General features: G+C 42.9%; 1 protein-coding gene across 3 annotated transcripts in view; it reads right to left on the bottom strand.

Moving 5' to 3' along the window:
- The window catches only part of FUT8 (fucosyltransferase 8), a 401,412-nt gene that overhangs the window by 363,574 nt on the left and 20,928 nt on the right, over window positions 1-16,910 (bottom strand). The gene's annotated exons all lie outside the window — the stretch shown is intronic.

Below are 16,910 nucleotides of genomic sequence, written 5' to 3'. Positions count from 1 at the left end.
GTACACTCACATTTATCTCTATTCTCACAAAAACAAACTCAGCAAAGAAATTTTCAAATGACATAAACACACAAAGACAAACAGAGCATTAGACAAAGACACAGCAAATCAGAGAAATAAACAATATTAAGAGAAAGCTGAAACCTCAACCTACAGGAAAAACAGATCAATGAGTCTGAGAATCCCAGAAAGACTCAGCCTTTGGGGGCAACTGGTTCCTCCGAAGGTGGGAGTGCTGGGCAGGCCTGAAAACAGGAGGACTGGTTGAAACTTTGTATAAAAACCAAGTTAGATCCCTTCTGGTTCTTCTCCTCTTAACCCTCCTTGCCAGGCAGCTGTCCCTGCCCCATTCCTGCAGGATTCTGCCTGGGAGAGGGAGATCTGGCACAGCTGGAAGAAAGACGGACGGACGGTGGCACTGAAGACCATCTCTACACTGTTCCCCTCCTACAACTGGCGTTTGGCGCATTAGCAGCTAGGCTTATAGCACCCAGGGGCGAATGGAAGAATTTTTCTCTGAGAAAACTGATAAACCTATGAAAAATTGGGATCCCATACAATTGAAATGGGAGAGTTCCCTGACCCACTGTGGTACGTGCAACAAGGGTGTGGCTCATTATTTTGCCGCTGCACTCTGGAACTTCTTACGGGATGGGAAGCACACAGGTGAGCAGATGCAGGAGCCGGGGCGAGCACTTTTGGGCTCTGGCGCCACAGCAGTGTCTAGTGGTGTTACAACGCTCTTTTAGCCCTGCTGTTCCCCTGGAGTTTGGTCTTTCTGCATCCTATCTCCTCTCTGACCGCCCCAGCCGAACTCCTCTCAACATTCAGACGCTTCCTTTCTTGTCTCCATCTCTGCCGTGCCACTCTGCTGCTCTCTCACTCTGCCACTCTTCTGCTTGTGGAGCCTGGGGTTTGGGGTTTATATGGCCACAGGATAGGGGAACATGACAGGCCAAAAGGCAACATTTGGGTGCAAAAACAGGAATGCCTGTTCTCATTTAGGGCTGCAGGTCCAAGCTTGAGGGTGGAGCCCTCGCCAGGGACTCCACCCTCCTGCATCCTGTCCATATCACAATCGCCCTGAAGGAAGACAACAGTTGACTAAGATCCCAGGTAGAATGGCCAGATAAATTCAGATTTCAGATAAACAATGAATAATTTATTCTTATTATTATGTTCATAGTAATATTTGGGACACACTTATATTTTTAAATTATTTATTACTTATCTGAAATTCAAATTTAATTGGGCATCCTATATTTTATCTGGCATCTCTACTCCCTACCCCGAATTCTGTTCTAGTTGGCTCCTTAGTGCCTCATTCTCATACAGGAATAGAAAGCTAGGAACACACCAGGTATGTGAGGAAAGCCTCCAACCGGAAAGAGAGACCAAAAGCAAGTAACAGTACAAAGGAACTCAGGAGAAATGAACAATGAAGGAAGCAGAAGAAGCTAAACAAACTGAAAGTATTATCAGAGAGATAAGAGAAAAATTGCTCCATGAAACAGGAACAGCATTCTACTAAAGAAAGAAGGAGGCCGGGCACAGTGGCTCATGCCTGTAATCCCAGCACTTTGGAAGGCCGAGGTGGGCGGATTGCCCGAGCTCAGGAGTTCGAAACCAGCCTGGGCAACATGGTGAAACCCCGTCTCTACTAAAAATGCAAAAAATTAGCCGGGCATGGTGGTGGGCGCCTGTAATCCCAGCTACTCGGGAGGCTAAGGCAGGAGAATCACTTCAACCCGGGAGGCAGAGGTTGCAGTGAGCCAAGATCGCGCCACTGCACTCCAGCCCGGGTGACAGAGCAAGACTCTGTCCCAAAAGAAAAAAGAAAAAAAAAAAGAAGGAAGGGAAAGAAGTTAGTTATGAAACTAAGATAGTTTGAAAATATAGAAATCATTTTTTCAATTATCTCAGTTACAGAAATCCGTTTTCTCAGTTTTCTTAAAAATTTACTAGAAGCGTTGGAAGATACATAGAGGAGTCCTGGTCTGAGATGTTGAAGGCCAAGGTGGATGAGGATCTCCATGTGGGGAATGCCCCAGCACAAGGCATCAGAGGTCAAAGGGGGAGAGAAAAGAATTTGTGTAGGGGAGGAGGTGGCATTGGGAACAGGAGCTTGTTTACACACGGGGGATTGATCAAATATGTAAATAAATTACAGATAACGAGGGTCAGTTTTCTACTGCCAGAGAAGGGAGGTACAAATACAGAAAGAGAGAAAATGAAGATGTGCTCTGTGATACTGAATTAGAATTGGAGGTATCACTATGAACTCATGGTTTCCAATACAGAAGAGATAAATAGAAAACTAGAGATGTAAATGTATGTGTTTGTATATATATACATACATTCCTTAGCTCTGCTCACTGAGCAGCCCTGGGCAACAGTGATGCCGCAATAGTAACAAGCACACCTAGCACCCAGATCTCGGCTTCTAAACTTAATTGTTCACTTAATTGTTCACTAGGGCTCTTTGGAGAAATGGCTGACTCCTGGGACAAGGAAAGTACAAAATAAGCCTGGAAAATGTGTTGCGCCAGAAAACAAGAAAGTGCTTAAAGAATGATGGTGACATGTCAAAGGACATGGAAGTCAGCTTGAAGGCCTCCTAATGACTAAGCTGGAAACAATTTGAGCATCAAAATACATAACTAATAAGTTAAAAGTCTGATAAGGAATGGAGTATTTGCAGTTTCTAAGTAAATCCCTCATAATTACTTATTTATTATGAAATAACTGGTCTGTAATTTTCAAAAGTGTCAAGGTCATGTAAGTCAAAGAGACTGACCAATTAATTCTTCTAGACTGAAGGAGGATAAAGACATTATTGAGACAACTACTAAAACTTGAATGGGATCTAAATATTGAATGATAGTAATACATCAACGTTAATTTCCTAATTTTCACAGCTTTATTATGGTTTTTGTAGGTTACATCCTTGTTTGTAGGAAATATACATTAAAATTTGTAGGGTGATAGAGCATCAGATCAACAATTAACTCTCAAATAGTTCAGGAAGAAAAGTTCTGTACACTGTGAAAGTGTGATTGTTTTGCAGGGGACTAGAATGGGCTACACCCAAATATGGCCCTTTGACACAGGATTATTTTAAGCTGAAGACAACTGAGAAATGGAAAAAAGCTCTCTGCCCACCCCTCCCACACTCCCATTTGACTAAAAGAAGATTTAGTTTCTTAATCATCTGAAACTCTTATTGGCCCAGAGACGGCACTAAGAGAAATCTACATAACAAACATTACTAAACCAACTTTTATCTTCCAGGAGTTTCACCCATATATTTAGCGTCCCACAGTTTGCTGCCCCAAAAAGCCTAAACCCCTTTTCCTTTGTCTTGTCACTTCTCAACATATTGTTCGTTGTTCAAATGTTAAAAAGTCCCGAGTTTTAGCCACCCACTTTTGAGTTACTTATCACTGCTCATCACTGAATTTCTATTGCATGCTGCCCATGTTAATAAACGATTTGTTTTTCTCTTGCTAATCTGTTTTTGTCAGCTTAATTCCTAGAGCTCCAGCTGGAGACCCTAGGAGAATAGAGGAAAACATTTTTTCTTCTTCTACAGTTTCAAGACAAATTATATACATAATATATAATTTATATATAGACAAATTGTACCTAACTATATATAGTTACAGTTATACATATACTTATATATATTTTTGTTTATATATATTTATATGTATCATATAGTTGTGATGATTAAATGGGCCAATGTGTTTTTAAAAAGACTATGTGTGGCCGGGCGCAATGGCTCACGCCTGTAATCCTAGCACTTTGGGAGGCCGAGGCAGGCAGATCATGAGGTCAGGAGATCAAGACCATCCTGGCTGACACGGTGAAACCCCGTCTCTACTAAAAAATACAAAATTTAGCCGGGCCTAGTGGCAGGCACCTGTAGTCCCAGCTACTCAGGAGGCTGAGGTGGGAGAATGGCGTGAACCCGGGAGGCGGAGCTTGCAGTGAGCGGAGATAGTGCCACTGCACTCCAGCCTGGGTGACAGAGCAAGACTCCGTCTCAAAAAAAAAAAAAAAAAAGACTATGTGTGCTCTAAAGCAGTGACTTCCTGCCATTTGGATTTCATGGTCCTATAAAACTTTTTTTTTTTAATGGGAGAAACACCGTAGTTACCATTTTTTTATTTAGCCACACGATGACATGAAGAAGAATAATACTAGCATCTATCATTATTATAATTTCATAAATGACTATTTCTGTGAGGAGCATCTCATCTTTGTTACCGGAAAGGGGTCCTGATTCAGACCCAAAGAGAGGGTTCTTGGACCTCCAGCAAGAAAGAATTTGGGGCGAGTCCATAAAGTGAAAGCAAGTTTATGAAGAAAGTAAAGGAATAAAGAATGGCTACTCCATAGACAGAGCAGTGGCATGGGCTGCTTAACTGAGTATACTTATAGTCATTTCTGGATTATATGACAAACAAGGGGTAGATTATTCATGAGTTTCCTGAGAAAGGAGTGGGCACTTCCTGGAACTAAGGGTTCCTCTCCCTTTTAGACCATATAGGGTAACTTTCTGATATTGCCATGGCATTTATAAGCTGTCATAGCTCTGGTAGGAGAGTCTTAGCATGTAATGCATTATAATTAGTGTATAATTAGCAGTGAGGAGGACCAGAGGTCATTTTTGTCACCATCTTGGTTTTGGTGGGTTTTGGCCAGCTTCCTTACCGCATCCTTTTATCAGCAGGGTCTTTGTGACCTGTATCTTGTGCTGACCTGATCTTCTCATTCTGGAACTTAGAATGCCTAACCTCCTAGGAATGCAGCTCAGTAGGTCTCATCCTTATTTTGCCCAGCCCCTATACAAGATGAAGTCACTCTGATTTAAACATCTCTGACATGTTGGCAGAGACACAATCTTGAAATTTAAAAATTGAATATATTTGCCTCTAAGAAAAACTCAGTACCTTGTCCTTATTCTTATCATTTTGCCATTGCACTAACTTGCGACAATTTCTTCATGAAGCGGGCCATGTCCCCATATTTGGGGCCTGGTCTTTCCTCTTTTCCTGCCCATTCACCTAATCTGTAAGGCTTCTGCCCCACAGGGTAGCCACTTGCCGCATGTGGTTATTAGGCACTTAAAATGTGGTTAGTTCATTTTAAGTGCTCTACACGTAAAATATATGCTGACTTTCAGACATAGTATAAAAAATGTAAAATATCTCGATAATTTTGTATATTGATTATGTGTAGAAATAATAGTATTTTGGACATACTGGGTTAAACATAATATATCATTAAAAGTAATTTTGCAGCCGGGCATGGTGGCTCACGCCTGTAATCCCAACACTTTGGGAGGCCAAGGCGGGTGGATTGCCTGAGGTCAGGAGTTCGAGACTAGCCTGGCCAACATGGTGAAACCCCGTCTCTAATAAAAATACAAAAAATAGGCCAGGCGCGGTGGCTCACGCCTGTAATCCCAACACTTTGAGAGGCCGAGGCGGGGCGGATCACCAGGTCAGGAGATCGAGACCATCCTGGCTAACACGGTGAAACCCCGTCTCTACTAAAAATACAAAAAATTAGCCGGGAGTGGTGGCGGACGCCTGTAGTCCCAGCTACTCAAGAGGCTGAGACAGGAGAATGGCGTGAACCCGGGAGGCGGAGCTTGCAGTGAGCGGAGATCAGGCCACTGCACTCCAGCCTGGCGACAGAGCCAGACTCCGTCTCAAAAAAAAAAAAAAAAAAAAAATAGCCAGGCGTGGTGGCAGGCGCCTGTAATCCCAGCTACTCAAGAGGCCGAGGCAGGAGAATCGCTTGAACCCAGGAGGCGGAGGTTGCAGTAAGCCAAGATCATACAATTGCACTCCAGCCTGGGCAACAAGAGCGAAACTCTGTCCCAAAAAAAAAAAAAAAAAAAAAGGTGGCTCACGCCTGTAATCCCAGCACTTTGGGAGGCCGAAGCGGGCGGATCACAAGGTCAGGAGGTCAAGACCATCCTGGCTAACACGGTGAAACCCCGTCTCTACTAAAAATACAAAAAATTAGCCGGGCGTGGTGGCACATGCCTGTACTTCCAGCTACTCGGAAGGCTGAGGCAGGAGAATGGCATGAACCCAGGAGGCGGAGCTTGCAGTAAGCCGAGATCGCACCACTGCACTCCAGCCTAGGCGACAGAGTGAGACTCCGTCTCAAAAAAAAAAAAAAAAAAAGTAATTTTGCCTATGTTCTTTTACTTTTTTTTTAAGTGGTTACTAGAAAATTTTAAATTATTTATGTGGCTCACATTATATTTCCATGAAACAGCACTGCTATAAAGATACTTTCTTTTCCAAATCAGTTTGCCAGCTTTTCTTAAGAAGAAAGAATTGGGAGAGATAAAGAAATGGGATTGGAGAGGTGGGAGTAAAGAGATGGGGGAATGAAGGAAGGGAATAAACACATAGCCTGGGTATTGGGGACAATTTGCAGGATTTGGTGGGTAAAAGCCTTTGTCAGATGTGGATTAAGGAGAGAAAAGAGAATTTCAGAAGTGTTCTCTGGGTTCTGAATCGAATTCCCCGTAGTGTTCTTTTAGAGATTTGCATCTCTAAAGATTGCAGTGCATGTTAAATTTCTTCTTGGTTTCTGGATTACCTTCTTTGATTATGATTTGGGGAAACTGAGCCTCCTGAGGGCTTCAGAATTTATTTGGGTTACTTTATTATTCTAAATAGTCCTTAAATCACTCCACAGAGCTTTTTAGGACTTTCTTTCCATCCTTTTCTTCCATGCTTACCACCCTTCCAAATTGGGCCCAGGGTTACAAAATAAGGGTAGTTGCTCAGTGCTGGGAGGATCCCTCTAGATTTTCAATCTCCTGCCCTGTTAGACTTCACAGTGTTCCTGTGGAATGGACTCTAACAGTGGTCCCTTTCTAATGGAGATCTCATCCCACTGAGGCTTTCTTATGCTCTAGACTCTAAAGATGAAGATGCCACTTTCTTATCCTCCTCATAAATTAATGATTCAGGCCTTCCCTTTAAACCTCCCCCAAGGCAAAATGGTCCAGGATACACACTGGTCCATCCCATGGGGAAATCCACTTTCTGTAATGTAGAAACGAGTCTTCAGGATGGGGACAGGAGAAGAGAGCCCACCACCAACCCCTCTGGCGAGCTCCAAAGTACACCTGACTTCTTAGAGCTCTGGAGAAATCTGGAGATGTTGCAGTCCTTAGGGAATCAGTTGCTTAAGGACACAGAGTCTTTTCTCTCTTTCATTTCCCCTTTCTCAGCTCTTCGCTTTTCTCTACATTTTCTTTTCCAGTAGTCTCTGGCACATGTCTCTTCCTCTCCCCTCCCTTCTTACAGAAGGAATCTGTAGCCTCTTCAGAACCATGGTGTGTGCACAGGACCAATTTGCCACTTCTCCTGAGGGTATTGCATTTTAAACCTTTTAACTGACTGTACAATGAAAAACTGGTTTAAAAGAATTTCAATCTCCAGAGCGTAGCTGGAAAGTCTAGGATATTTTGAGGGGCGGGAGTCATTTCCCAGGGCTCTAAGATACACTATAGTAAGCTGCTTAATTTAATTAGATGAGGTAGGCCTTTTAAGAGTCTATTCTGAGGGATCCTTTGGATCATCTTGCCACTACTAACCAAAGTGATGCTTTGAAAAGCACAGAGCTGTGGTAGGGTATAGGCTGAATACTCATTCTGGTGGGCTGTTGGGTACATATCCTAGCAATAACATATAATGTCATTGTGATCAAAGCATAAGACAGGATTTCTTTTCTCTGCCAACAAACAAGCAAACAAACCCCACAGAAGCCATCAGGGGAAAAACTAGTGTAATAGTTTTCCAATGTCCAGTCTTTCTAAGTCTGGTCCATTTAAGTCTCAGCTCAAATCTCACTTCCTCAGAGATGCCTTTCCCTGACTACTCAGTCTATAGTAGCAACTTCCCTGCCTCATTCACTCTGCACAACATTACAGTGTCTCATTTTCTTCATAATATTTACTGTTACCTTAAATTTTCTCATTCGGCTACTTACTGTCTTCTCTATTAGAATATAAACTCCATAAGGTTAGAAACTTTGTCTGTCTTACGCTGTCTCTCCAGTGCTAGACACATACTGTTACAGGAAAGGGTTCTGGATCCAGACCCCAAGAGAGGGTTCTTGGATCTTGTGCAAGAAAGAATTCAGAGTGAGTCCATAAAGTGAGAGCAAGTTTATTTTTTAAAAATACAAAAATTATCTGGGCATGGTGGCGCATGCCTATAGTCCCGGCTACTCAGGAGGCTGAGGCAGGAGAATTGCTTGAACCCAGGAGGCAGAGCCTGCAGTGAGCCAAGATCGCACCACTGCACTATAGCCTGGGCGACAGAACAAGACTCTGTCTCAAAAAAAGAAAAGAAAAGAAAGTAAAGGAATATAAGAATGGCTACTCCATAGGCAGAGCAGCACCAAGGGCTTCTGGTTGCCCATTTATATGGTTATTTATTGATTGCATGCTAAACAATGGGTGGATTATTCATACCTCCCCTTTTCAGACCATATAAGGTAACCTCTTGTCATTTTCATGGCATTTGTAAACTGTCATGGCGCTGGTGGGAGTGCAGCAGTGAGGACAACCAGAGGTCACTCTCATCACCATCTTGGTTTTGGTGGGTTTTAGCTGGCTTCCTTACTGCAACCTGTTTTATCAGCAAGCTCTTTATGACCTGTATCTTGTGCTGACCTCCTATCTCATCCTGTGACTTAAAATGCCTTAACCATCTGGGAAGGCAGCCCAGTAGGTCTCAGCCTCATTTTACCCAGCTCCTATTCAAGATGGAGTTGCTCTTGTTCACATGCCTCTTACAATACTAGATGCTCAATAATTATTTGTTAAATGAATGAGAGAGAGAGAAAGAGAGAGAGAGAGAGAGGAAGAATTTATTAGGTCTTAGGAGGGGAATCATGCCCCTCTTTGCTCTTTAGGAGGGCAGGGTAATTGCAGATACTCAGACACTCATCAGACATTGCAGAGTATTTAATGAAGTTACAAAGCAGCTGAGGGTCTAGCAGTAGGCTGCCTAATATATCTAAAAGAAAACAGCATTGTGCTTTAACTGGAAGTAAAACTCCGATTATTCTGTTTCAAGCTGAATGTGGCCAAATAAGGGGAGAATACCTTGGAACAGGCTCTTGCCAAAAGGATTAGAATAGAGTGAGGGAGAATAGATTAATGTGAAGTTGATCACTCAAAACTTCAAAAGGTACATACTGTACCTGGGATGTACTGTACATGGCCAAAGCATGAGGGGTGTGTGTGGATGGCAAGCCCTCAGGTGTAAGCCCCGGCTCACAGAGAAGACACATGTGCAATCCAGTGTGGCCCAGGAATGATGTGACACTGCGGAAAATGAAGTTAATGGGATCATTAAAGATGCAGATGTGCCTAGATTTCAAGGAAGACTTAGGCCTATTAGGAGAGTCATCTCAGATTCTATCTTGGCAAGATTTCAGGCAGAAATGTGTGTGGTCCTGTCATACTCTGTTTGGAAGGGAATAAGCTTATGTGAGCCTGTCTGGACCAGATGGACAAAAGGCAGGTTCTGGAGGCTTTCATCCCTTCAAGCAAATACCTAAAAGTGTCTATGGGGGACAAGGCAAGATGGGTTGTTGGCTGGAGTCTGCTCCATTGATGCAAAAGAATGCTGAGAAGGATAAGAGTGCCTTGCACTAGCAGGAGCTCTTTACTTTTCAAAATGAGGCCAGGCACGGTGGCTCACACCTGTAATTCCAGCACTTTGGGAGGCCGAGGCGGGCAGATCACCTGAGGTCAGGAGTTCGAGACCAGCCTGGCCAACATGGTGAAACCCCATCTCTACTAAAAATACAAAATTAGCTGGGCATGGTGGTGGGTGCCTGTAATCCCAGCTACTTGGGAGTCGAGACAAGAGAACTGCTTGAACCCGGGAGGTGGAGGTTGCAGTAAGCCGAGATCTCACCACTGCACTCCAGCCTGGGTGACAGAGCAAGACTCCATCTCAAAACAAAACAAAAAAAAAAAGGTTTTGGATCTGTTATCTCATTTTACTCCTATTTTAAACCTGTGAGGTAGGAAAGATGGTTACTGCTTTTATAGCCATTTGTGAGTGTGGAGACTGCAGCAAAGTAAATTTGTGGTCTGTTCAGAGTCAACTTATTTACAATAGTAGGAGAACCAGTGTTCTCCACCAAGTTTCTAAAAATGTGGACCCCTGCATCAGAATCACCCAGGAGCACGTGTAAAATGACCCCACTGTAGGGGAGGGAAAATAGCTTTTCTCTACCCTTCTGAGTTCTTGGCTGGGGCCCCTGTAACAAAAGACAGGTTAACAAGAGAAAAGCATACAAACTTATTTAATAAGTGTAAAGTTTTAGAAAGCATGGCAGCCTTCATAAAGAAATGGAGACTCAAAGAAGTGGTAAAACCTGAGTGGTTTTATGCTAGGTTTGATGAGGAGTGGGGAGTGGTGGAGAAATGAGATAGGACAAAAGGGTGTGAGCTAAGCATGGTAAACTGAGGAAAACAGCAAGGCCTGGGAGTTCAGATTCTTCTCTGTGTCCCTTTGTCTTTAGAGGCAAGGATGCTCATTTCTTGCCAGTATAGAGAGGGCATCTCTCACATGAGGGTTTTATGACCTCCTTCAGGAGATGGGCAGAAAGTCCTTCCTGGCCGGGCGCAGTGGCTCACACCTGTAATCTCGGCACTTTGGAAAACCAAGGCGGACAGATCACCTGAGGTCAGGAGTTCGAGACAAGCCTAACCAACATGGTGAAACCCTGTCTCTACTAAAAATGCAAAAATTAGGCCGGGTGCAGTGGCTCACGCCTGTAATCCCAGCACTTTGAGAGGCCGAGGCCAGTGGATCACCTGAGGTCAGGAGTTCGAGACCAGCCTGACCAACAGGGTGAAACCCCATCTCTACTAAAAATACAAAAATTAGCCAGGCTTGGTGGCGGGCACCTGTAATCCCAGCTACTCAGGAGGCTGAGGCATGAGAATCGCTTGAACCCGAAAGGCAGGGGTTGCAGCAAGCCGAGGTCACACCACTGTACACCAGCCTAGGAGACAGAGTGAGATTCCATCTCAAAAAGAAAAGAAAGTCCTTTCTGTACCTGCCATGTCTCAAATTCCTTCAGTTTAAAATATCCAATATGCTAAGGTAGTGTGTCCTCAACCTCATTACCTACTCCAGAAGTTCTTTTTTTTTTTTTTGAGTCTCATTTATGAGGACAGAATTTCTTTACTTTTCTTTTCTTTTTTTTTTTTTTTTGAAACAGAGTCTTGCTGTGTTGCCCAGGCTGGTGTACACAGGCGCAATCTCAGCTCACTGCAGGCTCCGCCTCCTGGGTTCACGCCATTCTCCTGCCTCAGCCTCCTGAGTAGCTGGGACTACAGGCACACGCCACCATGCCCGGCTAATTTTTTGTATTTTTAGTAGAGACAGGTTTTCACCATGTTAGCCAGGATGGTCTCGATCTCCTGACCTTGTGATTCACCCGCCTCAGCCTCCCAAAGTGCTGGGATTACAGGTGTGAGCCACCACGCCCGGCTAATGAGGACAGAATTCCTTAATCAGAGGATATCTGGGGTCAGGTCTAGAAATCTGCACTTTTATTTTGAATTCCAGGTGATTCCTATGCATACTAATTGTTTAGCATTGCGTATCACCCTTGACCCTAAAGCAATTTGGGCTTTTTGTTTGTTTGTTTGTTTGTTTGAGATGGGGGTCTTGCTATATTGCCCAGGCTGGCCTCGAACTACTGGGCTCAAGTAATCTTCCTACCTCAGCCACCTGAGTAGCTAGGACTACAGCCACCACACCCAGCTTCTAAAGCAATCTGTAATCCATTGAGTCATTAGCTTAATTCTCAGCTCATCAATTCCTATATTCTTTCCCTCAAACAGTCCCCCTTTTGAACTGAAAACACAGCATGCTCCTTAGAAGACAGCGTTGTGCTATTGGAAAGAGTAGAGGGAACAACTGTTGACAGGGACTATTTCAAGCTTTGGCAGGGAACACTTGTTAGAACAATCATAGCTAAATCAGAGACTGTAAAACAGCAAAGCCTGGGAATCTGCTCTTCAGGGGTTAAAACAACATGCAACCCAACTAGCTGATCAAGTGTTCCAGGAATAAAAAGAACTGACAAAGAGCTTCAGAGTCATCACAACTGGCGAAACCAAAGCTCCATTGGCAGGCTGGAGGGTTGTTGAAACAAGATATGCTGCAACAAGTTCTGGAGTGAAAGAAAGAAAGCATTTCAAACAGCTGATGAAAGTTTATAAAATAGAGATAGGGGAGGATCTACCACAACATTCCCAGCGATTTCAGGAAATACCCAAGGCCACTAAAAGTGGATTCTTGGGGAGAGGAGAATGGGAGTTATTATTTATTTATTTATTTATTTATTTATTTATTTATTTATTTTCTTTGAGACAGAGTCTTGCTCTGTCGCCCAGGCTGGAGTGCAATGGCACAGCGTCTGCTCACTGCAACTTCCACCTCCGGGTTCAAGCAATTCTCCAACCTCAGCCTCCCAAGTAGCTGGGAATACAGGCACATGCCACCACACCCGGCTAATTTTTGTGTTTTTAGTAGAGACAGGGTTTTGCCATGTTGGCCAGGCTGGTCTCGAACTCCTGACCTCAGGTGATCCCCCAGCCTCAGCCTCCCAAAGTGCTGGGATTACAGGTGCAAGCCACCGCACCCAGCCATAGTCTACTTTTAATGTAAAATACTGAGTTTCTATGAGTCAGTAAGGTTAGTGCCCTTACTTAGGACAATAGTAATTTAGTCCTAGTAAGTATCCTTACAAGGTCTCTAGTAGTTCCTTACATTTATAGAGCTTTTTTTTTTTTTTTTTTGAGCAGAGTTTTGCTCTTGTTGCCCAGGCTGGAATGCAATGGCACAATCTCGGCTCACCACAACCTCCGCCTCCCAGGTTCAAGCAATGCTCTTGCCTCAGCCTCCCAAGTAGCTGGGATTACAGGTGCACACCACCACACCCGGCTAATTTTTGTATTTTTAGTAGAGACGGGGTTTCACTATGTTGGTCAGACTGGTCTCGAACTCCTGACCTCGTGATCCGCCTGCCTCGGCCTCCCAAAGTGCTGGGATTACAGGCATGAGCCACCATGCCTGGCTTTATAGAGCTCTTTACAGTTTAAAATCACCATGTAATCACTCTCATGTGATTGTATAGCACCTTAAAAGTTTCCAAAGTTCTTTCATCATACCTGATGACTTACCATCTTCATCACTGCTCTGCAGCATTTACCATCCCCATTTTGCAGAACAATTTTTTTGAGAAAATATGGGCTCATAGAATTACAGAATCTCTCCAAGGTCACCCAACTAATTTATGTTCACTAAGTTGTGAACTCAACTTCAGTGCTTCCCCATTTCCACACCTGACTTTCTATTATAGACTTCTGCAAACAATAATAATAAAAAATAAAATGTAGCTCAGTCCATCATAGCATTTGAGGGCTATAAGCCAACTTCCCATTTGACAGACGAGAAAACCCAGGCACAAAAAAGTTGAGGCTTTGCCCCAGGTCACATGGTTATCAACAGAGTCCGGATACTGGATCCCCATCTCCTCATTATCCAGTTCAGAGCTCATTCTACTTTGCCCTGCTTCCTCTCATACTTTGTGGATAGCTAGATATAAATCACATGTGTACATTTGGAATCTTGGAACAAGTGCCTTTAATAGGCCAGTCCTCTGAAGTATGGGAGCCTAACAGATTAAAAATGCTTTAGGTTGACTTAAAAAGGCATCTCTGGCCTTTGAATTTAGCTTTAAAAGCTTGGAATGTTTGTCTTCTTACTCCATAATGGTATAATCAGTATACTTACCACATTAAGCAATGCAGAAACATCTGCTGTGAGTCGTGCCCACATTTCTATTATTGGTATAGATGGCTGTAAACCCAGCTAATGGCAAGACTGACAGAGTTGTTTCATGTTAGATTTTGATAAAAGGGAGAGAATCATGCAGATTTGAAACATGATTTGTAAAATTACCAGTTATCAGAGGATGCATGAGGGCTAGTCCCACAACATAAGTAAAAAATGAGTGTGCCTGGCCAGGTGCAGTGGCTCATGCCTGTAATCCCAGCACTTTGGGAGGCTGAGGCGGACGGATCATGAGGTCAGGAGATCAAGATCATCTTGGCCAACATGGTGAAACCCTGTCTCTACTGAAAATACAAAAATTAGCTGGGTGTGGTGGTGCGTGCCTGTAATCCCAGCTACTCGGGAGGCTGAGGCAGGAGAATGACCTGAACCCAGGAGGCGGGAGGCAGAGATTGCGATGAGCAGAGATCATGCCACTGCACTCCAGCCTGGGTGACAGAGCAAGACTCCGTCTCAAATAAAAAAGAGTGTGCCTTGCAGGGATGCAATCAGAAAATTGTAAACCCATGTTCATAGCTGTATTACTCACATTAGCCAAAAGGTGGAAGCAACCCAAGTGTCAGTCAACAGATGAATGGATAAACAAAATGTGTTCCATGCATACAATGGATTATTATTCAGCCTTAAAAGGGAAGGAAATGCTGACCACAGTATAACATGGATGAACTCTGAAGACATCATGCTAAGTGAAATGAGCCAATCACAAAAAGACAAGTAGTGTGTAACATACTTGGAGTAGTGAAATTCACAAAGATAAAAAGTAGAATAGCGGTTGCCAGAGCTGAGGGGAGGGGAGAATGGAAAGTTCGTGTTGAACAAGCTCAGAGGTTCAGCTAGGGAAGATGAAAAATTTCTGGAGATGTATGGTGGTGATGGTTGCACAACAACGTGAATGTACTTAATGCCACTGAACTGTATAGTACACTTAAAAATAGTTAAAATGATGAATTTTATGTTATGTATGTTTTGCTGCAATAAACAAGAAAATGAATGTGCCTTGTTTATTGGTTTCTGCTCTCATTTTCGACGGGCAGCAGAGCATGTGTCCTTGGGGCAGCCCAGAGATTCCAGCTCAAGCTCAAGATTGTTTGCATCCTTCTTCAAAACTTCACTAAAAACACCATCACAAGAAAACAGTAAGACAAACCCCAAAAGTAAAACAGATGCCCTGGTCTCTTCAAAAGTCAGTGCCCCTAAAAAAGAAAAGATTGGTTCTTAATAGGAAAAAAACAGTTCTAAAAGACATTTTGGGAGCAACTGAAAAAGTGTGAATATGGACTCAGTATTAAATAATATTAAAGAATAATTATTAGTTATTGTAGATGTGGTCATAGTGTTCTGGTTGTGTAGGAGAATGTCCTTATTTGGGGTAACCATATGCTGTTAAGTATTTAAAGTGTCATGATGCTCAGCAACTTATTTTCAAATTATTAAGGGGAAAATATATGTACTCACCAAACAGTAAAATAATAGCACAAAAAAAACACAAATAACAGCAGAAAACAAAATGGCAAAGACATAGATAAAACAATTATTCAGTGTAAATGATGCAGGGCATGGTAGCTCACACCTATAATCCCAGCACTTTGGGAGGCCAAGATGGGGCTGTCTGCTTGAGCACAGAAGTTCAAGACCAGCCTGGACAACACGGAGAAACCCCATCCATCTCTACCAAAACCACAAAAATTAGCCGGGCATGCACCTGTAGTCCCAGTTACTCTGTAGACCGAAGTAGGAGGATCGCTTGAGCCTGAGGAGGTCATACTACTGCACTCCAGCCTGGGCAACAAAGTGAGACCCTATCTCCAAAAATGATAATAATAATAATGTAAAAAAAGTAAATGATGTCTTTAAAGGTGTTACTTGCATTAGTTTTCAACATTTTTGTACATGTGATAATTGTTATTATAAAGTGTTTAAATATTGAGTATCTATGGTTTAATAAATATTTTTATTAATTTATTTATAATTCACACAAAATAATTGTACATATTTATGGGATACGATGTGATGTTTCAATGCATGTATATACTTTATAATGATCAACTCAAGGTAATTACTATACTCATCACTTTAAACATTTATCATTTCTTTGTAATAATACTCAAAATCTTCTCTTCCAACTATCTTGAAACATAGACTGCATTGTTACTAGTTACAGTCACCCTACCATGTAGTGGAACACTAGAACTTATTCTTCCTAACTGTAGCTTTTTACCTGTTGACCAACCTCTCCTGTTCTCCTCCCCTCCCTACCCTCCCCAGCCTCTGGTAACCACTATTCTACTCTCTGCTTCTAAGAAATCAACTCTTTTGGATTTCACATATGTGTGGAAATCATGTGGTGTTTGTCTTTCTGTGCCCAGTTTACTTCACTTAACATAATGTCCTCCAAGTTCATCCAGAAGTCACTATTAAATTGCAAATTTATGCCTTCTCTAATCAAACCACCATTACCACCAGTTCAGGGTGTACCAGGCACTTTGCTAAAACTTCACACACACTATTTTATGTGATTTGCACTCTGCCTCTATCAAGAGACTATTGTCATTACCCTCACTTTTGCAGAGGAGAAACTGAGGTGCAGACATTAAGTAACCTGTCCAAGATTATGCAGCTAGTGAGTGACAGAGCCGAGGTTTACACATAGACAGTCTGGCTGTAAAATAGGTTACATCTTCCAAACTGGAAGCCCTGAAGAAAATTTTAGATACTGAGGCAAGCCTATGATGGAGATGTGTTGGGGGCCCTCAAATCATGGCCATTAAGGGGGTATCTCAACCACCTAAGGGTAGGGTCTGCTTAGGCTGCAGAGCCCAAAAGAAATAGCCTCTGTTCGAGTATTCTAGCAGTGAATCTGGGTATTTTGCCCCTCCCAGGGAAGCTGAGACTGTTTTACAGCTATTGTCTCATCTGTAGCCCTAGGCAGGATGGGAACTGTTATAAATAATTCTTTCTAGTTTCAACTCTGGAGAC

This window comes from Gorilla gorilla, chromosome 15 (assembly GCF_029281585.2).
Source record: "Gorilla gorilla gorilla isolate KB3781 chromosome 15, NHGRI_mGorGor1-v2.1_pri, whole genome shotgun sequence".
Classification (NCBI taxonomy): Eukaryota; Metazoa; Chordata; class Mammalia; order Primates; family Hominidae; genus Gorilla; species Gorilla gorilla.
The sequence above is the reverse complement of the archived record's forward strand: the minus strand, read 5'-3'. Positions and strand labels throughout refer to the sequence as shown.